Here is a 24,150-nt window from a genome sequence, read left to right on the forward strand (position 1 = left end):
GGGGTTTAGTTTGAACTTGATGGGTGGCCCCGTGTATGTGCCTAACTTGTCCTCGAATACGTCTGCATACGTTTCGCAGACTGATTCGAGACTCACGGCTCGGACCGTATGGATCCCTGAGATCCCTATGCCCAGAGCCTTGAACCAGTCCAGCCCCACCAGGCTGATCCTACAGCCATCCAAAACAAGCACATCCAAGTTCCCATGGAACCCCTTAAACCCCACCGACAGTGTAGCCTCCCCCTTAATTTTCACAGGGGCATGCTGAAAATCAGTTCATTTAAGATTAGTATGTCTTAAGGTAGCCCACCTGTTGCTTCGGCCGCATACTTGTTTAAAAGTCTCCTCTGAAATTATTGAGATTGCGGAACCAGAGTCTAGTTCCATCCTGCAGGGCATACCCTGCAAATGGACCTCTAGCATAATTTTGGGGGTTAGAAGCCGATGGACCCCTAAGTGGGAGATGGCCTTAAGGTTCACTATAGCTTGGGATGTCGCATTTTGGGGTTTTTTTAGTACCTCTCAGTGACGCGTCCTCGTTCCTCTGATGGCTCCGGCAAACTGCTGCAATATGGCCAGTTTTTCCACAGATTCGGCACTTGGCCGAGGGAAATCTGCAGGTCCCGCTTGCATGGTTTCCACCACAGCAGGCACACCTGGAACTGGTTGCTTCAACTCCCTGGAACGCGTCATTGCCTGCCCACCCGGCAGCTCTCTGCGCCGCCATCGGTCTCCGCTGGGCTCCCTGGTCTACCCGGGGTCACGTCTGTTGTTGTGCCGGCCTGCAGTCTACCGCGTCGATCTCTGCCACCTCATCTTCGTCCGCTCCGCCGTACACAGCACTCTCCTGGTGAACTGATCCCCCGGAGCTGTTGCTGGGTCGGTGGGTCGTTTGGGCGTCGCCGTTGGCCACTTCATATGCCTGGACTTCGTCCAGAACCTCTTGCAGACTCATTTGTGACTTTCAGAGCAGTTTCTGCCACAGCCGCTTGTCACTTAGCCCGAAAGTGATATGGTCTCGCAGGTGATCCTCTAAGTCATGGAACTTGCAAAGACAGGCGGCTTGCCACATGTCCAAAATGAAGTCTGTGATGGACTCGCCTGACCTCTGGATTCGCTGGACAAACTGGAACCTCCAAGACATCTCAGTCCTCTTAGGCATGAAGTGTGTATTCAGCTTGTTCATAAGGTCACCGTAAGAGATGTTTGCGATGGGTGTCAGTGCGAACAGCCTGACGGCCGCATTGTACATAGCTGAGCCGTTGATGTACAGCAGAGCTGCCGCTTTCATGCGATCTTCAGTGATCCGGTTGACGAAGAGATACCCCTCAACCTGGCCAAGATGCGATTCCCATCGCTCGGGATGCTGAATGTCGAACTCACGAATTTGAGTGATTTTCACCATGGTCCTAAGATGCTGCTTTGGCGAAGAATCAGGAAAGAATTTACTTTCCCTGCTCTAGTGACTTCAGCTCATGACTTCAGCTAGTGATTCAGCTCTTGAGCAAAACAGCATCAATCCCACCTTCGTCGCCACTATTGTGTAGTGGGTTCTGGACCGCATGGCAAAGACAAGACAAATGAGTACCGCATGTCAGCTCTTTATTGTAGGAAGGCGTGTACTGAACAAAGGGGGTTACCTGGACCCCTTATATACCTAGTCAGGTACCATTCTGGCCAATCCAACCATCTGAATCTCCCGCCGAAAATACTTCAGCTAATCTGGCCACAGCACAGCACTCTCAGGTGGACCGATGGTTCTTCAGAGCTGCAACTGCCCACACCCATACATAACTAAGGATATCATAAACAGACTTTTGAAAACCCATCAAATCCCCTTTCTACTTCAATTTATGTCTTAACACTATCCAGATAGAGATATTTAGAGTTTTTTTTCACATGTTTATTGCTTTCCTAGGGCTCACAACATCTTTTTCTGTAACAGCTCCCCTTTCTCCAAAACATTACTTTTCCCACCGGAATCTCTTCTGCTTCCGGTCCAATATCAGTGAACAAGTCTGAGACGGAAGATTTAGAGGAAACTGCGATGCGCTCCACCACTCTTGTATCCAGGCAACCCGAACTGGTGGCAGGAACTGAGTAATCTTTTTGGTCATCATTGCCTAGAGACAGTTCTGAGGGACAGGGCTTGCAAGGATATTTCAGAGGCAGCTGGTGGACAAGTTTGGTGTATGGATGTCTTCTACCACTTCACTGGATTTCTTCGTGTCAGAGTAGCCTTTCCAGTAAATCAAATGATGTGATTCCTTAATAACTGCAGAACAAGTCTATATAAATTTCTTGGCAACATTTTCAGAGTAGCCTGCCAGTATCTTCTTTCTAGGGCTGAGAAAGAATAACTGGCCTAAAATCACCAGCTGGCTTTGTGCCTAAGAAGAACTAGAACTCGCGGTCTCCTGGCATTTAATCATTATACCAAACTGCACCTTTAGCAAATTTGTCCCTCACCTTGTTTCTGTTTGCTTACTATTTTTGTCTCTAACATTTATTTTTTTCTCCGTGAGCTCAGCATTATGCTCAATGTTATTGAATCGCTACTGAACTTTTTAAAATGGGGATTTCTCTAAATAGGAATAGGCCAGCATTGCCTTATGGTCTGCCTAGACCAGGGGTAGGCAACCTCGGCTCTTTTATGACTCATGGACTTCAACTCCCAGAATTCCTGAGCTGGCTCAGGAATTCTGGGAGTTGAAGTCCATGAGTCATAAAAGAGCCGAGGTTGCCTACCCCTGGCCTAGACTAAAGCCTTACATTCTTCCATAGAAGGTTATTTTGAGATGGTTACATGAATAGTTATGCATTTTTTTTTAATTTTTCCCACTATCTAATATATAAAGTTAAAATGGACTTTTACATTCTCTCCTTTCCTTTTTATTAAAATTATCCTATTATTCAGTTCTTCTGAGATAGTCTCTTTCCCAAAGGGGAGAAGGAAAGGGGCTTATTTCTCTAGCTACCTGCCTCAGCGATACAAGGTCAGAAGGAAACACTATAGATTTTCCCCCGCTCATTGCATTCTTTTAAATTTTCCAGAAAAGTAATACAAGTTATTGGTGCCCTGTCTCTTACATGCAGGAATTAGTGGAAGGATATCAGATGAGTTATTCTCAGGAAGATTTATATTGGTAGGAGGAACTACCTAGCTACTATACCCAAATAGGATGGATAGCTGGGGACAGAGGCCCAAAGGACTTACAGGAACAAGGTTTGAAATTCTTTCCCAATAGACACAGTGTTGCTGCTGCTCTAGTTTTAAACTGTTCTTTCAATAACTTGCTGACAATGCAGTTTTTCTCTCAATGCATGTGCATTGTCATATAGTTATTTTCCTTGCAACATGGGAAAAAGCAACATTGAGTAATGACATGAGTTAAAATATTATAATTTCTCCCTTTCCAATTATTGTCACAACCCCCTTATCCAGAAGGGGCATCCTACTGAATAACATGCACCTCTTTGGCTGTTTTCTCTTGAAATAGTCTATGGTAAGAGAAAAAAAAACAGCCTTGGTGGAGCAGTGGGCTAATGCCTCCTTAAGTAACACCAGCTGCCTGCAATTAGTGCAGGTTCGCATCCCACCAGGCTCAAGGTTGACTCAGCCTTCCATCCTTCCGAGGTAGGTGAAATGAGGACCCAGATTGTTGGGGGCAATTAAGCTGACTTTGTAATAATGCCGCTTGGGGTGTGTGTGAAAGCCCTAATAAGCAGGCATATACATAGAATGAAGGCTACTGCTAAGCTTGTAAGCCGCCCTGAGTCTTCGGAGAAGGGCGGGATATAAATGGAATTAAAATAAAATTTTAAAAAATGTTCAACGGTATAAACTATGAACCAGCAACTTCTTTATTTTTGGATATTTGTTCTATATTTTTAAGAACTGAGAAATATTGGTGCATAGCATAAGAGGAACAGATACAGGTTAGACATTCTCGAAAACTACCAAGAGTGACACACTGAAACCATTGTATACCACCGCTAAATTTCGGAGATAGAGATTTAAATATTCTTTATGAGCCAAACTCCACTATATGCAAAATACACCCCTGTAGTTCATCTCTGGTATGATGGTTAATACCTTGTGAATGAGATTTAACCTTTCATGCCTCTTTGTGTCATTCAAGCCCTTGAAGCAACTATTACCCTTAGGATAAGGCTCAAACTGGCCCAAAAATATCATAAGAAATAGGTTTGGATTATGTCAAGCCCATCTATTCTATAATTCTGTTCTTAGAATAGGATCTGGGAAACCCATAAGCATGATATGAGCACAAGGTTGTTGATTACATATGGAGATATTCACTATCCCTGATGCTAATATACAACTATAGGGATTAATAACTCACAGCAGCCTTATTCTCTATAAATGTGTTTGATCCTTTGTCCAACTTGCTAATTACTACTTCTTGTGATAGTAAATTAAGCAGATACCCTACAATCTAATATCACTTTTAGGTGTTTTAAATTTTCTGCTATCCAACCTCAGAGCTTCAAGAAGAGGAACAGAATGCATTCTAGCCCATTTTCCTGCTATGTGTATCAGTTTGTATATTTACATCATAATCATTTTAGTTACTTTCTTCCTTACACTAAAACATTACATTTTGCAAAGTTTCCTCACAGACTTGCTCTAGACCAGACATGTCAAACTTGCAACGTCACGTGACACAACGTATCAGGACGGTTTTGCCATTGCCGGCAATGGGGTGGGCGCAGCTTCTGCGTGACTCATCCGGCCCGCGGGCCAGCAATTTGACAACCCTGCTCTAGACCTTGTGGTTGCCCTTTTTTGCATTTTCCCCCTAGCTCTGCAAGATGCTTGAAAAGTATATTGGTTAGAATAGTACACAATGTTCCAATTGTGGTTAATAATAGAGTTGGTGGTGGTATGCTTCTTCTATGTGGGATGCCTCAGGGCTCTGGCCTCTTCCCTTTCCTATTTGTCAACTACATGAGACCTCTGAATAGGTCATTCAATAGCATGGGTGCAGTAGATCAGTATGTGGATAATAGTCAATTATACATCTCAGGCAGGCGTGCCAGGCAGATGATGGCATTCTGGTGTTTATCCAGTACCTGGAGACTCAGGGTCTGGGTGGAAAGGAACCAGCTTCAACTGAACTCTGAAATGCAGTGGCTTTGCATTCTTGCCCCCCCCCCCCGGTCCAGTGAATTGTCATCCTCGAATTTCTATAGTGCAGCACTTCTTTATAGAAAGGTGGAGAGCAATTTGAAGGTCTTCTTGGAATCACGGTTCCTGCTTAAGTAGTATAGGGCAATCATGGCTGGAGGGGAGCTTTTTCCAGGTTCAGCTTGTGCATAAATTGTGCCTTTTTCTCGACTGAGTACCATTACTAGCTATTACTCACACCTTAATTATCTCTTGATTGGATTACTGAAATGTCCTCTATTTAGGGTTGTCTTTGAAGACTACTTGGAACTTACAACTGAACCTGCATGTGGTGACGTACTGTTCTGGGCACTTCATGTTTTTCCCATGTTACATTGCTGCTGTTTGGCTTCTATTTGCTTTCCAGGTGCAATTCAAAGTGCTGGTATTCACCATTAAAGTTCTAAATGGCACAAGGCCAGGTTATCTGCAGGACTGCTTCTCGTTGAGAGTAACTATCCATCCTGTCAGAGTGGGTATGTTCCAGGTCCCTTCCTTTAAATATTGCCATCTGATGCAACCTAGGAGATGCACATTGTCTATGGCTATCCTGACCCTATGGAACAGTGTCTCCCTGATATTTGGAGGGCTCCCACCCTATTAGCCTTCCCGAAGGATGTGAAAAGGGTATGAAAAACATCAAGCATTGGGCTAGAGTCTAGACAGAAGTGACCCTAGCAAATGTAAAATGATGCTGTGGATGGGATACAGGGGCTATGGAGTTCAATTGGTTATAGTTATTCTGTTTTTAATGAATTTCATTGTGAGCTGCCTAGAATTATCACATATAAGATACAAATTTTCTAAATGAATGAATCACCCTAGGACCTTCAGGTTGGAATGTTAGTCAACTGTTCGGAAGCACCCAATCTAGCAGGCATTTATTTATTTATTTATTTATTTATTTATTTATTTATTTATTTATTTATTTATTTATTTATTTATTTATGGGACTTATATGCCGCCCTATCTCCCAAAGGACTCAGGGCGGCTCACAACAATAAAACAACTATAAAAAACAGTAATACAAATATTAAAAAGAATTAAATTACAAAGCCCCATAATTAATTACTAAAACCAATAAAATTAAAACAATATTAAAAAACCCCATCCTCAGTCCAGTTAGAAGAGATCAAGCATTGAGTTAGCCTGGAGTCACTGTGCAACTGCAAAAGAGCTGGGACTGACCCTCCCTAAATTCCTTGGAGGCTTATCTAATTGTTGCCAAAGGAATGCTGCCAGACAAAAGGAGATTCCTGTATTGTAGGCAGAACATAATAAAGTAGTTAGCTGGAACTCTGCATGTGAGTCTGGGTATTCACATTTGACACTGACTCATTGACAGGTCTTTGTCAATTATTTTGTCTGTGACAGGGTTTTTTTTAACCTATTGTTAATATTCATTTTATATTTTCCAAAATGTTAGCTGCTAACATGGTCACCATATTAGTGATTTAAATAGAAAAATAATATTTATTATCTAATAATCATCAAACTAAAATTTAGTAAACACTGGAAAAGAACAACAACCACCAACAATCCCAGCACATAGATATCAACTGTACTGGTCATATAGAAAACAACCAATACAGAACCATATCCTTATTAGCCAAACAGATAATCTATCACCAGCAAGACCAGCCCACAAGATTATTTCATCTACATTTTTGCCAACTAGTGGACCTCATTTCTCCAAAGTTTCTGCACTGATGATTTGATCTGAATGAAGGGTTAATGAAGGATCTGCATCCAGAAACCAAACTTGGAAAACTGCAGTGCTACATACCAATCCCTGAACTGCAGATACTCATCTCTCTGTCTCTGTCTCTGTCTCTCTGTCTCTGTCTCTGTCTCTCTGTCTCTCTGTCTCTCTGTCTCTGTCTGTCTGTCTGTCTGTCTGTCTGTCTCTCTCTCTCTCTCTCTCTCTCTCTCTCTCTCTCTCTGACACACACACAGACACACACACACACAGACACACACACACAGACAAAGATAACCTGTGATGAGGGGAATTTTCCTTGAAATTTTAATTACCTATCCTAGTTGCTTGTGGACTTCCCAGAGCTTGAATAGACAACTTGTGAGCAGCAACCAGAAGAAGTTCCCCACATACCTTAATTAATTTTAATATCCCTTTCATATGCTTTAATATGTGGTAGAAAGATTTTTTTTCTTGAAATTAACTCTTCCAGAAAACATCGTACTCTGGACTAAGTGTTACTTGTTATTTGTGTCCACATTGCCATTCAGAATCTACCTTTCCCTCAATTTGGAGTAGATCATGGGTGAGTAACCTGTCTAGGGTAAAGAACGAAATAAAAATAAACGGTTGCAGAATATCTTGATCTTTTGCACTTTCTCTGCCTCACCTGTACACAGCATACACCCTCACATCAGTAATGGTCAATTCTAATCCCTTCCCACCACCTGTCTAGATCAAAAGCTGTTTTCTTCTGCCATTGATGGCAAAAGCAATCTTCCCTGCAGAGACTGTTGGTAGGGAGTCTTTACTTTCATCCCCACCCCTTTCTGATCAAGATCACTGTTTACCTGCAGAGCTTTCTGGGGAAGCAGGAAAGGCTTTGATTTTTCCAGTTATCAATGGGACTAAACACCACCCTCTTCAGATCCTGATTTCTCACAGCTAACAGTACTGTAATGGAAAAGAACAACTTTGATCCCAGTCACGGAGTGACTTTGACTAATCTCTCTCAGACACGGCTGTTGTGGGAAAATAGAAATAGGAATAGCTACCCTGAATTGCTTACAAAAGAAGTAGATGCAATAAAAATGTGAAAAGTGAATAAAATCTTAACCACTGATTGGTTCAAAATTGGGAAAGGAGTCCGGCAAGGCTGTATACTGTCGCCCTGCCTATTTAACTTAATATGCAGAGTGTATCATAAGAAAGGCAGGGCTAGATGAATCAAAAGTTGGAAATAAATTAAGATTGCTGGGAGAAATAACAACCTAAGATATGCAGATGATACCACTAAAGGCAGAAAGTGAAGAGGAACTAAAGAGCCTCTTGATGCGAGTGAAGAAGGAGAGTGCAAAAGTGGGCTTGAAACTCAACATTAAGAAAACCAAGATCATGGCATCCAGCCCTCTCAATTCCTGGCAAATAGATGGGGAAGAAATGGAGGTAGTGATAGATTTTATTTTCCTGGGCTCCAAGATCACCACAGATGGGGACTGCAGCCAAGAAATTAAAAGACGCTTGCTCCTAGGGAGGAAAGCTATGGCAAATATAGACTAAAAAGCATACTAAAAAGCAGAGACATCACCCTGCCAACAAAAGTGCGTATAGTCAAGGCCATGGTTTTCCCAGTTGCAATGTATGGCTGTGAAAGTTGGACCATAAGAAAGGCTGAGCACCAAAGAATTGAGGCCTTTGAACTATGGTGCTGGAGAAGACTCCTGCGAGTCCCTTGGACTGCAAGGCGATCAAACCGGTCAGTCCTAGACGAGATCAACCCTGACTGCTCTTTAGAAGGTCAGATCCTAAAGTTGACACTCAAATACTTGGGCCACCTAATCAGAAGGAAGGACTCACTGGAGCCTAATGCTGAAAAAGATTGAGGGCAATAGAAGAAGGGGACGACAGAGAATGAGGTGGCTGGATGGAGTCACTGAAGCAGTAGGCTTGAGCTTAAATGGACTCCAGAAGATGGTAGATGACAGGAAGGCCTGGAGGAATGTCCATGGGATCGCAATGGGTTGGACACGACTTTGCAACTAACAACAACAATGATATATAAAATGACTGAAAGCTGTGAATGATCTGCATAGTTGTTCATTAGTGGGCTAACTTTAAGCTTGTAAAATATCTTTTCACTGTTACATTCTGTAGAGTTTTTCAAACTGTGTCTTCCAGAACCTTTAATTGATGTGGATCCATGATAGACTAAAGATGATGATAATGAAGAAGAAATAATATTTCTTGAACATGGCCAGGTCATCCACAAACAATTACATCTGAGTCACTGAACATTGATATGTTTGATTAAAACATTAGTTGACTGAAATAATTGTGAGAGACAAGTTTAAATTTTGTATACTGGAAATGTTAATTTTGCATTTACAATAAACAATTTACTTAAAATAACTATCTGGGACAATAATTGAAGCATTTGTTTTGTGAAACTCTTGATAACTTTAATATCAATTAAATTTATTTGCACAAACAAGCACAAGTTTTATTTATTGCTATTTTTTAATCACTGGTGATTTACCTCTTGATTCCAGAACATTTTTAACAAGTTCCATAACCTAAAAAGTTTATAACCTTTGTAGAGAATAATATTGTCATCATTCCTACCACTACACTTTCTTTTCCCAGCTGTTGTTGTTCCTGATTTGCTTAATGTATAGCATGAAATTCTGGTAAAGTACAGAGGTTTTTATACCATTTTTAGCTATTCCAAACAAATGGCTCAGTGGTTAAGACACTGGGCTTGCCAGCTGGAAAGTCAACAGCCCAGGTTTGAGACCTGAGCGTGTCATTCGACACAGTTTGAATGCAAATGTGACGATCTAAATAAGCACCACTTCAGTGGGAAGGTAACAGTGTTCTGTGCGGCTCAGCATATAGTCATGTTGGCCACATGACTACAGAAATGTCTTTGGACAACGCTGGCTCCCTCTGCCAAGAAACAGAGATGTGCACCACTCCTTAGAATCAGACACAACTGGACAGGGGAAACACTTACCTCTGTGTACAGTACAAACCTATAGTACTTATTGCTTGCCAGCAAAAAGAGAACCAGGCCAACTGCAGCTAGTCAGTTCCTGGATGATAGTTGGCAATTTAATGACAGACCACAAGACAAATGGACAGGGTAGCTGACTTGTTTTTGTTTTTGTTTTTTTGCCAGTAAGCAAGGAACAAGACATGCTTTTATGCCATTTGATTATGGGCAGTGATATCAGTCTGCAAGGCTCCAGGACTCATCTGAAACAAGCTCTTGGGGAAAAAAAATCTATATGGCCACTAGGGATTAAAAACACCCTGATGACATGTAATCATTCTATGGAGGCACCTATGGGAAGGTGCGTGCTAATCATCCCTATCTCTTTTTATATTTAGCTGCTTACTTGTCAACTTTTATCTCCCTGCTTTCCTTTAGAAATAGTTTGTAGAACAATCTCCCTTTAAAGAACTCCCCTGTCATGCAAATTAGGCTGAGACATCATGACTGCTCAAGGCACCTGAAAATTTCCTCTGGTATTAGGACAGCCCCTTAACTGTTGTGTTGCATGGGAAAGGAAAGCTAATCTCACACCCACACCTTGCCCGAAAGATCTCCAGTGGTTAGATTCAATCTGATCCAAATCTTAGGTAAACTTTTCCCTGCTCTAGGGATGCACTTGAAAAAGCAAATGAGGTTTCTGTGTAGATTTTGGTAACAACAAAGAAAAGCATGGAGTTTTATTTATGTATGTATTTATTTATTCAGTTCATATGGCCGTTCATCTCAAGTTAATAGCTCTGGGTGGAATTATTATGGAAAACACAGGGAGCAGGAAAATTCCACCACCACCCCATACACAGTGATATAATTTAATCCCATTTATATCCCGCCCTTCTCCGAAGACTCAGGGCGGCTTACAATCTAAAGCACAATGTGCTTAGCAATTGCCCCCAACAATCTGGGTCCTCATTTTACCTACCTCGGAAGGATGGAAGGCTGAGTCAACCTTGAGCCTGGTGGGATGCGAACCTGCACTAATTGCAGGCAGCTGGTGTTACTTAAGGAGGCATTAGCCCACTGCTCCACCAAGGCTCTTGAATGTTAATATAATATATAATATAATATAATATGTTAATATAATGTTAGAGTAATATCTTATTTCCTACTCTGGTGCAATAACCATACTTCCTTCCAGGATGTCGTATTCTCTTGCTTAATATTCTGCAGTTCTGCACTTCTAATTCAAGTGTCTTTAGTGGTCATTTTGCAGAATTTGCTCCTTTTTTTCTAAAAATCTTTTTAATTCTGCAAAACATGAGACAAATATTCTTAATAGCCTGCTGAATAATTGTGTGTGTGTGTGTGGGTCTCAACCATTTAGGGTTTTCTTTAAAAGATTTGAATCTTTCTGTAAAGCTTGAGATTATCCTGATATATTATTCTCTCGTGGAGAAATATTTTGGAAGCTTACAAGCCATCAACTAATTGTTTGCATTTATTTTTCATATTTTATTTAGTTTTCAGTAATATTGCTGTTTTTTCCTGCATCTCTTTCATTTTTGGTTGTTGAAACTGTGTTGGTTTAATTTTATTCTTGCATGCTTGCATAATTATTTCATTGTTTTTCTGTAGAGTCCTTTGAGTTTATCATTATTACTATTAATAATGTTCTTAAATGTGCCTGATGCTGAGAATCTTCCTCTTTTTCTGTACGAATGTATAAGGCATGCTTCCCCTTTCAGGCTAAAATACGCGTTAGCTTCACGGAAAATAAGTTTACTCTGAAAATAATTGAACAGTTTTTAAGGAGGATCTAATGGACTTTAAGGTTAATGCTTCGAAGTCACAGTCTTATACATCCTCAATACTTTACTGACTCATCCCTAACCCTGTTTCTCTTGTAAAATACTGAAAATGTTCTGGTCCATTTTATTCAGTACTCTCAGAACCTATGGTAAATCTGGTTTCTAAAAATCCTCCCTTTGTCTGTAGTTAATATAAATACATGTCCTACTGTCCTGTCAATCTATAAAAAAACAATCCACACAATCTATAAGTTTAGATAAAGGAAATGAAAAGAGTTTAAACAAAAGACTAACCAGTCCCTCAGTTTTTGAAGAAAAAAAAAGCTCAGAAAAACCATTCTGAGCTTTATAGTTTACAGAGGAAAACCTGCTCGGGCACAATTTATCACCTTATTATTTAAACAGATAACTTTTTTTCCCTCAAAGATGATTTTTCAAAAGGCAACTGGACTGTTTTTTTTTTTTTTGGTTGACTACAGGAACCGGGTAAGCGTGTTGTTTAAGGGCCTTATTTAATGTGCATTTATAATCAGTGCAAATGCGAACTTCCCCGTTGGACTTCAGTGGGGTGACAATAGGAGTTTCCCACTCCCCCCCCATCAACAGGCTATAACACGCCCTGTTGTACAAGCTTATTGATTTCGGAATCAATTTTGTGCTTTAGGGCAAAGGGGACCCTGCGAGGTTTAACCCTAATTGGAACAACATTAGGATCTAACTTAAAAGAAATTGGCGGGCCAGTGTATGTCCCTAGGGTTGAATCAAAAACATCCATGTATTCTTTGCATACTGCCATGAGGTCAGCAGTTTGTGTCCAGTTTATGCCAGTAATCTGAATACCTAAGGCATCAAACCAATCAAGTCCAATAAGACTCGTTCTTTGGCCCCCTACTACTATTACATCCAGGTGCCCCAAAAACCCTTTAAATTTTACCAATAATGTGGCTTCACCCTTAACTTTAATGTGAGCATTCTGAAAATCTGTTAAAATGATATCTGAGGGTCTTGGTTTAGCCCAATTGTTACGGCGCCTACACACAAAGTCAAATGTGTCTTGCGAAATGATTGAGACTGCAGAGCCGGAGTCCAACTCCATCTTACATGGAACTCCTTGTAGCTCTACTAAGAGCTTAAGTTTAGGCTTGAGAGGGCATCGAGCCCTGGTGCGGCAAACGCTTCTCCGGCTTCTGAAGAATCCCACACTAACTGGACCCTGGGCCCGAGTACCTCTCCTAGTCGGTTCCTCCGACTGGTGTTTGGGTGGCCGGTCTCTCTGGCGGGCTCTGCAAACCACTGTGATGTGGTCTGTTCTTCCACAAGCGCTACACATGGCCGAATGAAATCTGCAATTGGCGCAAAGCTGGTTGCCTCCGCACCCTTTACATCTCAGTAAGAGAACTGCCTTGTAATCATCCTCTCGCTGGTGGCTGTTGCGGTGTTGCACGTTGGGTTGCCTTTGGAGTTTGTTGATTTTGGGTTCTTCTTCTGATGATGATTCTCAGGTGCATTTGGCGACCTCAAGATGGACTGATTCTTCGACTTTTGAAGGTTTGGTGGACTGAACTGTCTGCACTGCACCCCCGGTGGCTTTGTCAGTCATCACCTCGTCCTGTGCCTCGGAAAACGTTAAATTGGGTCTAGCAAACAGTCTCTGCTGAAGGGTTCTGTCCCGAAGGCCACAGACGAGCCGGTCTCTTAGTCGTTCTTCTAAGTTTGAGAAGTTGCAAAAGCGTGCGGCCTGCCCCTGGGTAGCTGCACTCTTTTGTCAAATTTGAATCACCATGCCATTTCCGCCATCTTGGGCTGGAAGTGCCCGGTTAGCTTGTTCTTAAGGTCTGCGTATAAAACTGCTTCGATGGGCATCGGTGCGAAAAGGTTTTCTGCTAGGTCAAAAGTTGCTAGGCCGCACACGCAAAGCAACGTGGCGGCCTTCAGGCCTTCCTCCACAATTTGATTTGCTCTCAGATAGTTCTCTACTTGCAAAAGGTAAGACAGCCATTCTTCCGGATGCTTCACATCAAACTCTCTTAATTTGCCAACCTTTGGCATTTTCTTTCAGATTCCTGCAATCTTCAGATCCTGCTTCTAGGCTCAGGGAATGCATCCTCTGAGCACGCGGCCGCTAGTGTGGCTTACTAGCTGGCCTAGACGGGTGGGGGGAAATGCCTCTTCCCTCCGGCATGTGCTGCTGACCCCTCATTGATTTCAGCTCTAATCGGCGAAGCAGGATCCCATCCTCATCGAAACTGTTATATCGTGGGCTCTGGGTTGCAGGAATGATGACACAAGGCTGAGTACAGGATAACTCATACTTTTATTCTTGCTGGAACTGTACTGGAACTTGGGCTACAACCAGCCACAATATATAGTCTAGCCCCTAGGCAGCAGCCAATAGGTTTGAACCCACTCTTGCCGCCTGGGGCTAACCAATTGCAGGACCAGAGATGGCTTGTCTAGGTTGCTGGAGAGCCGTTAGCTACTCCAGCAATGCACGTGGTGTAACACCACAAGCCCAATACATAACAAAAACATTTCACTTCTCATCCAAGAAACTTCATTGGTTCTGATGCTGGAGGGATGGAAAGATAGGTATCAGTAAAAAAAGAAATCGGGGGAAAAATAGTCCAGTTGTCTTTTGAAAAAGCATCTTTGAGACAACTAAGATCTAGAATGACTGAGAATCTCCACAGACAGATAACTTTTCTCTTATTGAAGTAGATGAAAACACAAACAGTCCTCAAATCATAATACTACCTCTTTACACCAAACAAGAAGATACTATCTGTCATAAAAGCTTATGCATTACTGGGATTCCTTTTTTATCTAATACATAGCAAATATTAAAAAGAATACTTAGTAGAGTATTGTTGTCTTGTCTTGATTATGGATTTTAAGATCTGAAGGTTCCAACCCTCTTAGCCTTCTGGAAGGTGATTAAAAGCTGGCTTTTTCTCCAGATATTAGCGCCAGGGTGTTAAGGGTGCCCAATATATCTGTTTCAGTTTTGTGAAATTGATATAGTATCTCAGTTTTTCTTTTTTGTCCTGAATCATTTTAATGTTGGTCTTAGAATTGTGAGATACACGTTATCAACACTAAAAATTATATGTGTGTGTATAAGCAAATACAGGTGAAACTCGAAAAATTAGAATATCGTGCAAAAGTTCATTTATTTCAGTAATGCAACTTAAAAGGGGAAACTAATATATGAGATAGACTCATTACATGCAAAGCAAGATAGTTCAAGCTGTGATTTGTCATAATTATGATGATTACGGTGTACAGCTCATGAAAACCCCAAATCCACAATCTCAGTAAATTAGAATATTGTGATAAGGTGCAATATTCTAGGCTCAAAGTGTCCCACTCTAATCAGCTAATTAAGCCATAACACCTGCAAAGGGTTCCTGAGCCTTTAAATGGTCTCTCAGTCTGGTTCAGTAGGAATCACAATCATGGGGAAGACTGCTGACCTGACAGTTGTGCAGAAAACCATCATTGACATCCTCCATAAGGAGGGAAAGCCTCAAAAGGTAATTGCAAAAGAAGTTGGATGTTCCTCAAGTGCTATATCAAAGCACATTAATAGAAAGTTACATGGAAGGGAAAAGTGTGGAAGAAAAAGGCACACAAGCAGCAGGGATGACCGCAGCCTGGAGAGGATTGTCAGGAAAAGGCCATTCAAAAGTGTTGGGGACTTTCATAAGCAGTGGACTGAGGCTGGAGTCAGTGCATCAAGAGCCACCACACACAGACGGATCCTGGACATGGGCTTCAAATGTCATATACCTCTTGTCAAGCTGCTCCTGAACAACAAACAACGTCAGAAGCGTCTTACCTGGGCTAAAGAAAAATAGACCTGGTCTGTTGCTCAGTGGTCCAAAGTCCTCTTTTCTGATGAGAGCAACTTTTGCATCTCATTTGGAAACCAAGGACCCAGAGTCTGGAGGAAGAATGGAGAGGCACACACTGCAAGATGCTTGAAGTCCAGTGTGAAGTTTCCACAGTCTGTGTTGATTTGGGGAGCCATGTCATCTGCTGGTGTTGGTCCACTGTGCTTCATTAAGTCCAGGGTCAACGCAGCCGTCTACCAGGAGATTTTGGAGCACTTCATGCTTCCTTCCGCAGACGAGCTTTATGGGGATGCTGACTTCATTTTCCAGCAGGACTTGGCACCTGCCCACACTGCCAAAAGCGCCAAAACCTGGTTCAATGACCGTGGGATTACTGTGCTTGATTGGCCAGCAAACTCACCTGACCTGAACCCCATAGAGAATCTATGGGGCATTGCCAAGAGAAAGATGAGAGAAATGAGACCGAACAATGCAGAAGAGCTGAAGGCCGCTATTGAAGCATCCTGGTCTTCCATAACACCTCAGCAGTGCCACAGGCTGATAGCTTCCATGCCACGCCGCATTGAGGCAGTAATTGCTGCAAAAGGGGCCCAAACCAAGTACTGAGTACATATGCATGCTTATACTTTTCAGAGGTCCGATATTGTTCTATGTACACTCCTTGTTTTATTGATTGCATGTAATATTCTAATTTACTGAGAGTGTGGATTTGGGGTTTTCATGAGCTGTAAGCCATAATCATCACAATTATGACAAATCACGGCTTGAACTATCTTGCTTTGCATGTAATGAGTCTATCTCATATATTAGTTTCCCCTTTTAAGTTGCATTACTGAAATAAATGAACTTTTGCACGATATTCTAATTTTTCGAGTTTCACCTGCAGATTGCTTACCACCCAGAGTAGATCGGTAGTGATATATGTTTTCAATAAATAAATGTTTTCATTTATTACTCAAGTAATTCTTGTTTTCTTCCAAATATATTTAAGGGGCATCTTTGGTGGTGCTAATGATTTTAGATTTTGGAACCCTCTTAGTAGAATACTTAGGAAGGACTCCAAAATGTAGTAGGAATCATTTCCCCAATCTAACGATTTCCAGATAGTCTTAAATTATAACTCTCAGAATATCCAATCTGTATGGTCAGTCCTCAGAAGTTTGTAACTGCAACATTTTTGGAAAAATTGGGTTGGTGATATCTGGTCTAAAAAGTGGGCATCCCTTCCCCATTATATAATTAAAACTGAAATCTAATATTAACATACATAGGTATATCACTGGGTGTCTTGGACTACATAATTTTCTTTTTATTCTACATAACCTGCCCCACTTTACATCGCGGAGGACTGTGTAGAGAGAGTTTCCTCCTTTAAATTTCTGGGAGTCTACCTCTGTGAAGATCTGACCTGGAAAGTTAACACAACCGAGGTGGCTAGAAAGGCCCAACAAAGGCTTCACTTTCTTAGGGTCTTGCGGAAGAACAGGGTAGAACAACGGTTAATGACCCTCTTTTACCGGTCTACTATAGAGAGCGTCCTCTCGTATGGTATTGTGGTTTGGTATGCTGGTCTGACAGCCGCGGACAGGAAGGTATTACAGAGCACAGCACAAGACATTGTGGGCTGTCCCCTGACACCACTGGATGACATCACCAGGGCTCGTTGCCTTGGAAGAGTGAGGAAGATTCTCAGGGATGGCTCACACCCTGGACGGTATCTCTTTACTCTCCTACCATCCGGTAGGAGATATAGGAATATAGCCAGCCGTACCAACAGGCTGAAAAATAGCTTTTATCCGTGGGCTGTTAGGCTTTTAAATGGGACATAATCTCTGTGAACTTATGCAGAATTGACTTGGGAGGCCGGTGTGTGGTGTAGTTGGTTCACATGGTGTGGTAGGATGGAGGGTTTGTTGTCACTGTGTGTTGGGGGGAGACAGCACGGGGGGAGGCTCAGCTAATCTCAATGTACACATGTTGTACTTTGACAATAAAGGTTTATTATTTATTTATTTATTTAAAGCAGCATTTATGTACAGTGTACTGTACATAGTTCTCACTAAATAAATAGCCAACAGTTTTAACTCTTAAGGAGTTCATAAAATGCATGGAATTTAAAATAATCGTCTCTGGAAAATTAACAAGGAAGTTCATCTGCATGTGACCTAATGACATAATACTGAAAAATAAATGGAAAACAATACAATTTAGGAAGTAGTCTGTGTAACACAAGTTATTTGCAATATCGAAGTGCAACAAGGTTACAGTTAGTACGTCAAGGCTACATTTACTAATCTGTATTTATAACTCAGAAACACTTCCTTAAGGATCAAACTGCTGATTAGTACAATTGCTAGATTTATCAACCTGTCTCTCATGAAATGGAAAGTGTTGGTGAAACTGCAATATTTCAGACATCGAAAAAGAGAAGTTGTGTGGGTGGTACATTTTGTTTTTTTTTAACCTTTTGCTATGATCATTTAAAGAATTAGTGACTTGGGACTTTGTAAACCAGACAGCTGAAAGAAGAGTGTTGATTTGCAGTGCAAGCAACTAATCACAGATTCCGCTTACTGTAAGTTGACTATAAATGATTTTCTTGCTTCCTTTATCCTTGCTAACTTTTGCTGTATTCCAACTAGATAGTATGGTGAACTAAGGTTCATTTAATCTATTATTTCATCAAAATTTAGAATTTTCCTTCCCCTCTTCAATTCCTTGCATTGTTAGGAACATTTTAAAATATGAAAGGAAGTGTACCTAGCAATTTTTTCCCCTCTAACCACTTTCAAAAAAATAAGAATGTTTTAAATCCTTTAGTGGCACCTTCCAGTAGCACCTAGATACTATTAGCCCTGGATTTAATGGTTTTCCAAGGGTCCCTTCTAAATTCATAATTATTTTAGTTGTATAGCATTAAAATAACTTGGGAATAAGAACCATTTGTTATTGATTATATATTTGGAAGAAGAAAAACAACCAATTTAATAAACAGCCATAGGTATGTGTAGATTCATGCAAACAATACCTAATTATGAAACACTTGAAGCCTTCCAGAATCAGTTGGGAGTCATGTGATCATGAAATTAATTGAATGAATGAATGAATGAATGAATGAATGAATGAATGAATGAATGAATGAATGAAACAAACATGCACTGGCAAGATATGTTTCTGCAATATCACTATGCTATTGACTTCAACTTGCCAAGCACCTATGAGTGAAACAGGCTTAAATTGTTTACTATACTCTGATTCCATCTAAGGACAGCCTCATTCTGGCTCAAATCTTTTACATTTTGTAATGGATTATCCTGAAAGAACATGAGTTGAGCGGTACTGAAAATAGAGGTGTTTAAGAATGAGAAATGAGCAGATTCTGAGTCAAGTAGATTTCTGGTAATTCAAGGATGGGTGGATGGCACTTTATTTCAGCAATGTGGAAAAACTTTCATTGTTTAAAAATAAGAAAGATAAGATGATGCAGTGACCATTAGTTTATCCATATATAATATCTTTCAAGCAGTAATTTTATATCTTTGAAGTCTATGTTTCACCAATGTTTTGATTAACCATTAACCACATTTAGTCCAGAGCATTTCTACAGAGGTGAAAAAATAATAATTGGGGGGAGGGCTACATTATTAGGCTGCAACAATTGGTATATTTGTCTATTGTTGTTGTTGTTAGTTGCGAAGTTGTGTCCGACCCATCGCGACCCTATGGACAACGTTCCTCCAGGCTTTCCTGCCCTCTACCATCTTCTGGAGTCCATTTAAGCTCACGCCTACTGCTTCAGTAACTCCATCCAGCCACCTCATTCTCTGTCATCCCCTTCTTCTATTGCCCTCAATCTTTCCCAGCATTAGGCTCTTCTCCAGGGAGTCCTTCCTTCTCATTAGGTGGCCAAAGTATTTGAGTTTTAGCTTCAGGGTCTGGCCTTCTAAAGAGCAGTCAGGGTTGATCTCCTCTAGGACTGACCGGTTTGATCACCTTGCAGTCCAAGGGACTCGCAGGAGTCTTCTCCAGCACCAGAGTTCAAAGGCCTCAATTCTTTGGCGCTCAGCCTTTTTTATGGTCCAAAAATTATATTTGTCTATAATCTGACCCAAATTAGCTTTGTGCATTCTGGTGATTAAACTGTATCCTCTAAAATTCCCAACCAACATGACCAAATTTCGAAATTTATAGGAAATGCAGGCTACAAATCCAGATATCACAAGGATAATGGCATTAGGAAAGGGTGAATTATACCATTTTTACTTTGTGGGGCTTTTCTTTTGCTTTTTGTAACTTCTTGCTCTTTTGTTGCTTCTGTTCAGGTAAACTGAAGAAATGATGCATACGCCAAAGACTGAGCCAAAATTGTTCAGCTTAAAGGGATTTTTCTGGCTTTGTCTCTTTAAGCTTCTGCATAGTGATTCAGGTAAGTCAGTGTACATCCTTAAACATAGAAGACCATCTCTTGATCTACTTTGCTTGTTACCAATTAGAATGGTATATAGAATTCTATATAGAATATAGAATGGCTATATACATTTAGAAATGGCCTCAGCTTTACGTTCATAGCAGTAATTCATTACCACTTAGCAACAAACATCTAAGAACTAGACAGAGGAATCACTTCCAGAGTCAGAAAGTTCCTGTCTGAATTTCATCTTTGCTATGAAACTGCCTAATGAACAGGACTAGGCATAAACTGACATCCGGTACTAGGTAAGCCAGTCTCTTTCAGCTTCCGCTTACAGTATAGGGATGGGATTTGGGGACTTGCCCAGGTTCTTAAAAAATATTTCATTTATGTGAGAAATGCAATGCCTCCAAAAAAAAATCAGCCATTGTACAAGAGGTATGAAAAAGAGTCATGGTAATTATGGTTTGTTTGTTCATTCTTTATTGGTTGGTTTTCTACATTAAATGTAGCTATGAAAATTAAACTCATACCTATTCACAAGAATCTAGTCAGCACTAAACTGGTACAAGATAAGAGTTAATGAAATTCAAGAGGGGCTGGACTTGGACTGTCTATGGGAACACAACAATTGCATTCCTCTCTTGACTCAGATCCCAGGCTGTGTCTCTCTTCTCCTACACTTTCCTCTGTAATTATTTTTTTTATGTAAAGAAAAAAGATTGAAGAAGCAATGCAGAAGGTTACAACAGATAGATAATGTCTAGAAGCATCACCTCCACTAATTGCATCATTGAGGCTCTTATTGTTATGATGCAAGAGTCATTGGATATCAGATGGGCAACAGATAAATTTGAATGAATGAACGAATGAACAAATAAACAAATAAACAAATAAATAAATGCAGGGGAGTTGAATAAATAAATGCAGGGGAGTTGAAATGCACAGGGTGTAACATTGCACCATGTATTGACAGGATCAGGATTTTCTGTTTTTGTCCCATTTGAAAAGAACAGTGTGTTTTTGATTGTTATTACCTTTTTCAACCATGCAAAAGGTGTTTGAAGGCATACACTACATTTCAGTTGAATTTCTCACTTCCACAAACTAGGGAACAATTGCATTATTGAAAATTAATTATTTTCCTGAGAGGCATTCTTAGTACACTGGGGGGTGGGGGGAAAGATGGGGACTATAGGTTGCTAATTTTAGCAGAAGTATAATCTGCAGTGGTCTTGAAAGAAGTCTTACCTCATTAATATATTGGAGGTTTTGATAGTATGAAACAGAGGTAGGCAAACTGTGGTTTGTGACTCTATTCTTTGAGATCCTTGGTCCTTCATCATGAATGCTGAAATCTGAAGATAGAATTTCCCACCACAACGAGAATAGGAAGCAAAGAAAAACTGAAATGGGAGCCATAAAGTAGACACATTAAGATTTCTTTTAAAAATCAAGAAAACAAACAAAAATTCATGCAAATCCCAGTGCCTCCTACTTGGGTAATATGAGCCTACCCCACCCACTTTAAAGCCATCCTCCTCAAATCACTTGTTAACAGCCTTGGGGAAACATCAGATTCTGTGGCAGAATGAACAGGAAACAGATTAAAAATAAAACTGCTTGTAAAGCCTTTATGTGGATGAATACAGTAGAATTTGGAATTCCCACCAGTTTCCTTTGGATTCATCCAATTAACTGACAAATGTCAATAATTACCTATTTACGTTATCTCGTGATGGTAGTGGGCATCCTATGATAGTACAATGTTCTAGCTATTCAGCCCTTAAAAGGAAACAAGAGAACTAGAAAAGTTCTGTAGCTAAAAAGATCAAGAGCTTCAGACATTTCTCAGAAGGAAATTTAAAAGTATTTGGTCTTTTAATGTAAAAAAAAGATGACCGATAGGAATTATCTATGCATGATAGGGAGAAAGAATCGAACAGACTTTTCCAGTTCTTGTAATATACAGTGAAAAGCTTCAAATGAATCAACTTGTAAGAATAGAGAAATTACAAGAAGAGGGAAGATGAAGAGATTATTTAGAAAATATGGATCTTTTTCTCTCATTAACTCAAAGATGTAGGAGTAGCAAACCTATGTGGATGGATCTTATAAAATTGTGCATATCCCAATTCATTGAATAACCTTAACAAATTACTATCATTTACCCCTCTTCAGAGTTTCAAAATGTTTATATTTTGTCATTCTTCTTTTCTTGGGATGAACTTTAAGAACTTCCTCCAGTAACTTCTTATAAAGATTAAAGATTATAAAGATTAATGGTTTGTAACTACTTTTTAGTTGCAATCTGAATTGTTTTCAATAATAATATCTCTAAAGGACCAATGTAATTAAACAATTTTCTCATTACCTTAATTTTGTCTAGTTGAGGAAGCAAGAAAATTGAACAGATTTGTTTTTGTTTTCAATATGAAAATAACTCTGTAATTTAAGCCTGCATAATTATGAAGGAAACAGTGATTCAAATGGTCTCTTCCATTCTAATATTTTATAAATGTTACCAATTGTACACACAAACCTGTTAGTGTGTAACTCAGATTACCTTTATGGATCAAGATGGGGAAGTAAAAAGAAAAGGAAAAAAGGTTCATCAAAGAAAAGAACTGATCAGATGAAGTAGTAATTAAATTATGCACATTATCAGTTTTGTAAAACCCATATTAACGTCAGTAATAGTATTATTAAAACTGTATAAAACTAATATAATGTACAAAATTTGCTTTTTTAAACTTAATTTTAAATAAGTCTTTACAACTCTTCTGAAAAAATGCTGAACTCATATTTTAAAGAACCAGAAACAGCTAAAATGTGCTGGCAAGTTAAGACAATGTGATGGCTCATTACACGCAATACTCTCCGGAAAAGTAGAAAGAGACATGCCAATTCTTTACTCACCAAGTCTTTGTATCCATGGAACAACTTGGGGAAAAAAGCTATTTTCCCAGATTTTCCTGAGTCTCACCGCTTGCCATGTTATTAACATATGTAAACTATATATCTTAATATCTACATTTAATATAAACAGCTTACAAACATGATGTACCTTGAGGCAACAGAAAAAGGACACTCATGGGGAGAGAGAGAGAGAGAGAGATGGACGATTGAAAGCGTATGCTACTTCCGACAAAAATAGAATGACCTTGGAAAACAGTGCCAAAGGAAGGGGGCAGCTTCTGTGTAGCAGCCATAGCTGAACAACAGGAAGTGGGCAGATCCCAATCCCTGATCACATTGTCAACCATATTAATTTACATCATGTCCACAGTAAAACTGATTTCAGGAAACAAGGGGTGACATTCCTTTAAAATTGGAACAATTGGATATGGCTTTAAATTGCCTTGATATGTCACACAGTTACTGCACTATGGTTCATGTGGTATAGGGGAATGTGAGAATATGCCTTTATATCCAAGAAATACAAAGAAGACTGACTAGTCAATTCTCATTATGAAAAAAAACAAGAAGTGGAGAAGATATATCACACAGTTACTGCACTATGGTTCATGTGGTATAGGGGAATATGAGAATATGCCTTTATATCCAAGAAATGGAAAGAAGACTGACTAGTCAATTCTCACTATGAAAAAACAAACAAACAAGAAGTGGTTCTACCTTTCCCTCCAATATATTGTTTATAGACTAATTCTCTTTATTGCCCACCTCATTCAGACCATGCAGGGGTAGGCAACGTTGGCTCTTTTAGGACTCGTGGACTTCAACTCCCAGAATTCCTGAGCCAGCCATGGGAGTTGAAGTCCACAAGTCCTAAAAGAGCCAACGTTGCCTACCCCTGAACTAGTTCAGAAAATGAATCATTGGTACAAGAGAAGTCTCAGAGGAAAGATGAGTTGAACAATCAATTGCCATCATCCCCACTATCTGAAGCAGTCACCAAAAACTGTTTAATGATACGGTCAGCAAAGAATAGCAATTAACCTCTCATGGGAACAAAAACATTGTAGCAACCCTTGTTGTTTTCCTTCCAACATAGGGATTCTCCCATGCCGTGATTTATCTCCTTATGGGCTTCTCCCAGTTTCTTACAAAATTCCCCATTTCTGTCATCTCAGACTAAAATTACCAAAGGGCTCTTGAAAATAATGTTTAATATTTCTATAGAACTTTACTTTCTGTAGAATTTTTGAATGTGTTTTATATTCATTCATTCATTCTT

At 40.1% G+C, this 24,150-nt stretch overlaps 1 long non-coding RNA gene across 1 annotated transcript; it reads right to left on the reverse strand.

Annotated features, from left to right (window-relative positions):
• Positions 1-2,277: 2,277 nt before the first annotated feature.
• On the reverse strand, positions 2,278-22,948 carry LOC308667313. Its single transcript, XR_014026256.1, has 3 exons — positions 22,872-22,948; positions 21,204-21,358; positions 2,278-2,346 (listed from the first exon to the last, which is right to left on the reverse strand). It is a non-coding gene; the product is annotated as an uncharacterized lncRNA (long non-coding RNA).
• Between the last annotated feature and the right edge of the window lie 1,202 nt (positions 22,949-24,150).

Source organism: Vipera berus (genome assembly GCF_964194415.1).
Source record: "Vipera berus genome assembly, chromosome: 4".
NCBI lineage: Eukaryota > Metazoa > Chordata > Lepidosauria > Squamata > Viperidae > Vipera > Vipera berus.